Source organism: Oncorhynchus masou, chromosome 22 (assembly GCF_036934945.1).
Source record: "Oncorhynchus masou masou isolate Uvic2021 chromosome 22, UVic_Omas_1.1, whole genome shotgun sequence".
NCBI lineage: Eukaryota > Metazoa > Chordata > Actinopteri > Salmoniformes > Salmonidae > Oncorhynchus > Oncorhynchus masou.
The window spans coordinates 24,161,804-24,168,983 of record NC_088233.1 but is presented as its reverse complement, the minus strand read 5'-3'; positions in this window follow the sequence as shown (position 1 = coordinate 24,168,983).

Here is a 7,180-nt window from a genome sequence, read left to right as displayed (position 1 = left end):
GTTTGTGATGGTTTGTATAGATTTTCTTTCCCATTTGTAAAACAATTCTGCTCGTGTCCTCATTTACCACAAACTTTTCAATGTTCAAACATGAGGGAGAAGGACCACTGTCAAATCTCTGAGCCAGGAATCTAGACTGCGCAGCCCAGTAATACATTCTGAAACTGGGGAGATTTAAGCCCCCTTGACCTATCCAAGTTAACCCATGGGGTTTTGCCGTGCCAGATAAACCGTCTGGTCAGCTTGTTGAGAGAGGAAAAGGATGCTGCGGGCACAAGGATGGGGAGAGATTGAAACAAATACAGAAATCTGGGCTGGACATTCATTTTAATTACATAAATTCTACCCAGTAGAGTGAGAGGCAAGTCCATCCATTTACACAGGTCACCATCCACCTTTTGCAACAAGCTGGCCAGATTGAGTTAATAGAGGTTGTTCAGGTTACCAAAAGTGATAACTTATGGGTATGGGGGCCCAACTCAAAGCCATGTATGTCAGGGCACGTTCTAATAGCCTCAGCCAATGGTTCGATGGTGAAGGCAAAGAGGTGATGGCTAATTGGGCAACCTTCTCTGTTCCCCCTATAGAGGGAATGAGGAGGAAGTAATCCCATTGGTAGCAATCCAAGCTTTAGGAGATTTGTACAGTGATTTTATCAAATTTACAAACACGGTGCACAAACCAAACTTTTCCAAGCCGCGAAAGAGATATGCCATTCCACATTATCAAAGAACTTTTTTCAGCATCGAGAGAGACTACAACACTAGGTATTTTGTTTTTGTTAGCAAGGTAAATTATATCAAAGAACCTTCTGCGATTATTGCAGGACAATCTATTAATTATGAAGCCAGTCTGATCTGGGTTGACCAACAGGGGGAGACATGACTCCAGTCTCTTAGATAGCATCTTGGTGACCAGTTTACAATCTGTGTTAAGGAGAGATTGGTCTATAGGCGGCACACTTTAACAGGTTTTTCCCTTTCTTGTGAATTACAGTAATCACCGCTTGAGAGAAAGACTCTGGAAAGCAGTTGTCCTCCCCGGATTTTTTAAGTACCTTCATAAAGGTAGGGCACCAACAGCTCCTTAAATGTTTTATAGAACTCTGGAGGGAAGCCGACCTCCCCAGGAGAGGTTGAGAGAGGAGAGAAAATAGTTGATCTCCTGATAGATCATCGCTTGATTGAGAAGTATAGAGGCCTTTGTAATATTTCTTAAAAGTATCATTAATTTCAGTAGGGTTGAAAGTTCTCATTAGTAAGAGTTTCTATAGCATTAATTGTCCTCTTACTTTCTTCTGCTTTCAGTTGCCATGCCAATACTTTGTGTGCTTTTTCTCCAAGTTCGTATTAATGTTGTTTAGATTTAGTGAGGGCCCTCTCAGATTGATATGAGTATAATATTTCAGTTTTTTGTTACCAAAAGCCTGTATAGGTCTTTCATCTGGCGTCTATGGTAGGTTTTCTCTAGCTCAGAGATTTCAGATTCAAGGACATTCAGTTCGGCATTGTGTTTTCTCTTCAACCCTTTAGTATTGGAAATTATCTGTCCTCTCAGATAGGCTTTCAATGCTTCCCAAGGAATGAAACTGTCAGGAGTGGAGGGTTTGTTTGTCAAAGTAAAAAATATTGATCTGCTCTTTGATGAATGCACAAAATTCAGGTTGCTTCAGGAGTGTAGAATTTAGTCTCCATCTATATGCTCCATTTACCTTGGTAGGAATGGATATTGATAATATCAATCAAATTTATTTATAAAGCCCTTCTTACATCAGCTGATGTCATAAAATGCTGTACAGAAACCCAGCCTAAAACCCAAAACAGCAAGCAATGCGGGTATAGAAGCACGATGGCTAGGAAAAACTCCCTAGAAAAGCCAGAACCTAGGAAGAAACCTATTTGAGGAACCAGGCTATGAGCCAGTCCTCTTCTGGCTGTGCTGGGTGGAGATTATAACAGAACATGGCCAAGACGTTCAAATGTTCATAGATGACCAGCAGGGTCAAATAATAATAATCACAGTGGTCGTCGAGGGTGCAACAGGTCAGCACCTCAGGAGTAAATGTCAGTTGGCTTTTCATAGTCAATCATTCAGAGTATCTCTACCGCTCCTGCTGTCTCTAGAGAGTTGGAAACAGCAGGTCTGGGACAGGTAGCACGTTCGGTGAAAAGGTCAGGGTTCCATAGCCGCAGGCAGAACAGTTGAAACTGGAGCAGCACCACGACCAGGTGGACTGAGGACAGCAAGGAGTCATCAGGCCAGGTAGTCCTGAGGCATGGTCCTAGGGCTGAGAGAGTAAAAGAGAGAGAGAGTAAAAGAGAGAGAGAGTAAAAGAGAGAGAGAGCGAGAGAGAGAGTAAAAGAGAGAGAGAGAGTAAAAGAGTAAAGAGAGAGAGAGAGACTCTTAAATTCACACCGGAAAAGACAGAAGAAATACTCCAGATATAACAGACTGACCCAAGCCCCCGACACATAAACTACTGCAGCATAAATGTAATTGGAGAATGCATAATACCAGAGGAGAATGGTCACTAAGCAATCTGGGAAGATAATCTGTATCTAACACTCTATGAAACAGTTGGGTCGATAGTGAAACGTTATCTATGTGGGTGTGAATAAAAAGATTAGTCATTTTATTAATGTATGCAAACTTATTAATAACTGGGATAAGCAATTTAATAAATGTGTCAAGTGCAGCGTCTGGTTGCTTGTCATTACACACCATGGACAAACAACATAGGAATCACTACAAAACGTATTGTATGGCCTCTTATAAACAATATTAGGCCCAGCTTTTGGAACTTTGGTTTTCCTAGATATGGCTACTATATTGTGATCACTACATCCGATGGATTTGGATACTGCTTTAAAGCAAATTTCTGCAGCATTAATAAAGATAGGATCAATACATATTGATGATTTAATTCCTGTACTGTTTGTAACTACCTTGGTATTTTTTATTTTACCTTTATTTAACTAGGCAAGTCAGTTAAGAACAAATTCTTATTTTCAATGACGGCCTCGGAACAGTGGGTTAACTGTACAAATCTGCCGACAGATTTGCTCTAATGCTCTATTTGCTCTAATGCTCTAACCACTAGGCTACCCTGCCGCCCCAGGTAGCTTGATTAATAACCTGAACCAGGTTGCAGGCACTAGTTACAGTTGGAATCTTTATCTTGAGTGGGCATCCTGATGAAAGCCAGTCAATATTTAATTCACCCAGAAAGATCCTTTTTTATCTTTACAGGAATGCGGTTCTGAATATAAACAGCCACACCTCCACCTTTGGCATTTCTGTCTTTTCTGTAGATCATCAAAGGTATTATCTAAGTGAGTTTCAGAGATAGTCAGAATATGAATGTAATCTGTTACTAACTAGCAAATTATTGATTCAATGAACCTTGTTTTGTAAGCTACATATGTTAACGTGGGCAATTTTTTAAAACACTTTTCTGGGATTCTTGATTATTTTTCTTGCTTTACTGGGAAGCTTAGCAGAGGTAGACATACTCTGGTTACTTTTATTAGTACAGGGTGAGCTGCACACAGTGGACTTCCTACTAGTCCACACCACCTCAGTGCTAACAGTATTACTCTGGTTCATAGGCATATGATTACTGCATACAATAGCTGTAGGATCAGCAGAGGCATTCCGGGCAGTAAGAGGGACATATGTTCATGACACCTCATATCCATTGTAAATCTTTTGAACAGCAGACAAATCCTTTGTCCTCTCAGTATGGAGGATTGGAATGTGTGAGTGGGCCCTGTGGAGAACCTACCTCAGAACAGTAACATGCCATAAATGGTGGAAACAACAATTGATGGAAAATGAAAATAAATGTTGTTTTTGTTATGTTATTAAAAGTTAAATGACGACATTATAACGAAACATTGTAACTTGAAGAGTTTTCATAATATGTATCTGATGTTCGTATCTGTACATTGTGTGGAAAATGTCCAGATCAAATAGAATGTGTTTGTAAAGATGAAATGTGAAGTTTGTTGTCTAAATTTGATCTGAGTAAAATCCAGACCTTGCCTCGTAACTAGTGACGCCCAGAGAACTTGCCATACAGACGGAAACGCCCCTTTCTGACCCGAGGGTATAAAACATGGGAGTTAAGAATGAACATATCAGACTAAGTGACCACGAGCTGCAGCCAAGGTCCGAGATAGTAGCAAACCGAAAACGCAACACGAGGTTGAAAAAGACAAAATAACCTCTTAACAATTTATGCTAAGGATGAGTAGCTGTGTCAAAGTGGCTGAATTCAAGCAGAACCAGCTGGTTATTCTGTCTAAGGAATCGTGTCTACACTGCTTTCATTCCCACGCTGGAACCAATTCAATTCAAGGGCTTTATTGGCATGGGAAACATGTGTTAACATTGCCAAAGCAAGTGAGGTAGATAATATATAAAGTGAAATAAACAAAAATTAACAGTAAACATTACACATACAGAAGTTTCAAAACAATAAAGACATTACAAATGTCATATTATATATATACAGTGTTTTAACAATGTACAAATGGTTAAAGGACACAAGATAAAATAAATAAGCATAAATATGGGTTGTATTTACAATGGTGTGTGTTCTTCACTGGTTGCCCTTTTCTCGTGGCAACAGGTCACAAAGCTTGCTGCTGTGATGGCACACTGTGGAATTTCACCCAGTAGATATGGGAGTTTATCAAAATTGGATTTGTTTTATCTATACACGACTGATTAGCCGTCCGGAGAAGACCCCTTTTCAGAACGAGGGCGAGGAAACAGACCACTAAGAGAAAGGGCACTGACATCGTGTGGACAATCAGAGACTTACACCTGCTAACGAAAGAAGTGCCGCCATCAGAGGAGAAGAGACTTTGACAAGTAATTACACCATTATATTCTAACCCATAAGAGCTGAATTCGGGGCAAGCTGTTAGGGCTAAACTAAGCATAGTTTACAAATGTATCCAAGTGTGCTTTTCTGTCGTGCACTCTCTTTCTATTTCTAAATTACCCATTTTGGGTAACACGTGTCCTATTGTGTTGGCCCACTAGGGACATATTTCAATGTACTAAGTTTATATAAAAAGCCTAGACTGTGTGTTTGTGTATCTTATATTGTCATTTAGCTTGTTAGTAAATAAATAACTCAGTTGGTGTGGTACGGAATGATTTAGTGAGACTCGGGTTTGTGCAGATTCACGTATTATGCGACGTTCAGGAGGAGACTGTAGAAGAAATGAATTAATTAGCGACTTCTGTAAAATCGATATTAATTAATTGAATCCCGTAATTATAAACAGTTAATCATTCGATGAACAGCAGTCACATTAATCAATACAAAGTAACGACAGAGGCTCAGATATTATGGGGTGTTTGTCAGTTCTATAAAATCCATCTTCAGCTATTCTAAGCTGCCCTTCATACTGACTCACAGCCTCAGGAAGCAACCTGGCGATATCCTGAACTTTTGCCCCAGGAAAACACGAAGTCTTTGCCCCAGGTACAGATATATGCCTCACCATTGAACTCCCTATCACAATTGCCGGAATGATCCGGTCTCTGCCGTGTCTCGAAGTAGATTGCAAGGCCAGAGCCACAGAACTCACCTGAGAAGAGGGCTGCTGAGAAGCCGGTTGTGAGCAGGCCACAACAGCCAAAGGGACAGAGCTCTGATCCAGAGAGCACGGCCCAGCTGAGGGGGGCTGCGGTGGTCCAGGCTGTGCCCAGGCAGTTGATTGACCAGGACAGGGAGAGTTAGCTCGAGGGGCATCCACAGCCAAGGAGGGAACACCCAAGCCCCTGGCAGAAAACCCGCTGGTACAGGGGCTCTAAAGTGGTTTGAAAGTCTTAAGTCCGGACGTGGGGTAGGAAGGCATGCATCCATTTACACTTACCTGGAGTCGAGACAATGAGCAGCCATTTTCTGGTTCAAGCTAGTAGAGGGGTGCAGTAGCAGCAACTGATCATAGTCCAGGAAGGTCCCATTATGATCCTCTTGGATGTTTTGATAGGAAGCATTTAAAGAGGGATACTAAGAGCCATTGTAATGTATAAATAAGACAATACTGGTTTATTGAACAGTTGTAACAGCTATGTCATTTGAGAGAAGATATTTTGTGCATTTGTGAAACATTCTATTTTGTACATTTAAAAATAAAAAAAATATTTTACCTTTATTTAACTAGGCAAGTCAGTTAAGAACATATTCTTATTTTCAATGACAGCCCAGGAACATTGGGTTAACTGCTTGTTCAGAATAACAGATTTTTACTTTGTCAGCTCGGGGACTCGATCTTGCAACCAGCTGCCGCCCCATGTAAATGGTTGATGATTTTATATGAAAAACACTTATTACAAATAACTTGAAGCCGAAGCTACATCTCCGTGTGATTTAGTTCTATACTTCCCCTGTTCAGGGGTATAACAGTTGCAGATATAGCGAGGATTTATGTTTTTGAGTTTTGTTCTCATAAAGAATACAATGTAATCTTTGAGTAATGAGCGCTTCTTAGATACTGACATAATGTCCAACAATGACAAAATCCAACTTCTGCTAAGTTCAGACCACCAACATTATTTTCTCAGACAGAATACAGCTAAATGTTTTCTCCCCTGTGAGTCCTCATGTGACCTGTCAGATTGGTGCCAGTCCTGAAACATTTGTCACAAAAACGGCAATGGTATGGTTTCTCTCCTGTGTGGATCCTAATGTGTGCTTTCAGATGTTCACTCTGAAAGAAGCCTATGCCACAATCAGGACAGACATATGGTTTCTCACCTGTATGAGTCCTCATGTGCACTCTTAGATGGGACCCAGTGCTGAATCTTTGGCCACAATCACGACAGTGATGTGGTTTCTCTCCTGTGTGAGTCCTCATGTGCACTGTCAGCTTACTATTCCTTGTAAAACATTTACTACAAACTTTACAAGAAAACTTAGCTGCACTGTGAATTTGAAGGTGATCTTTCATACTTTCTGTGGATTCGAAGCATTTTCCACACACACCACAAGGATGTTCTTTATCCATTGTATGAGTTTGCGCATGATTCACTAAAGAACCCATGTAATGAAAAGACATGCCACACACCTTACAATGACAAGGAGCATTATGACTTTGACTAGGTGATTTCAGAATGGAGGACTTTGTGGAATTCCTACCCTTATTATTGGCACGAGAGC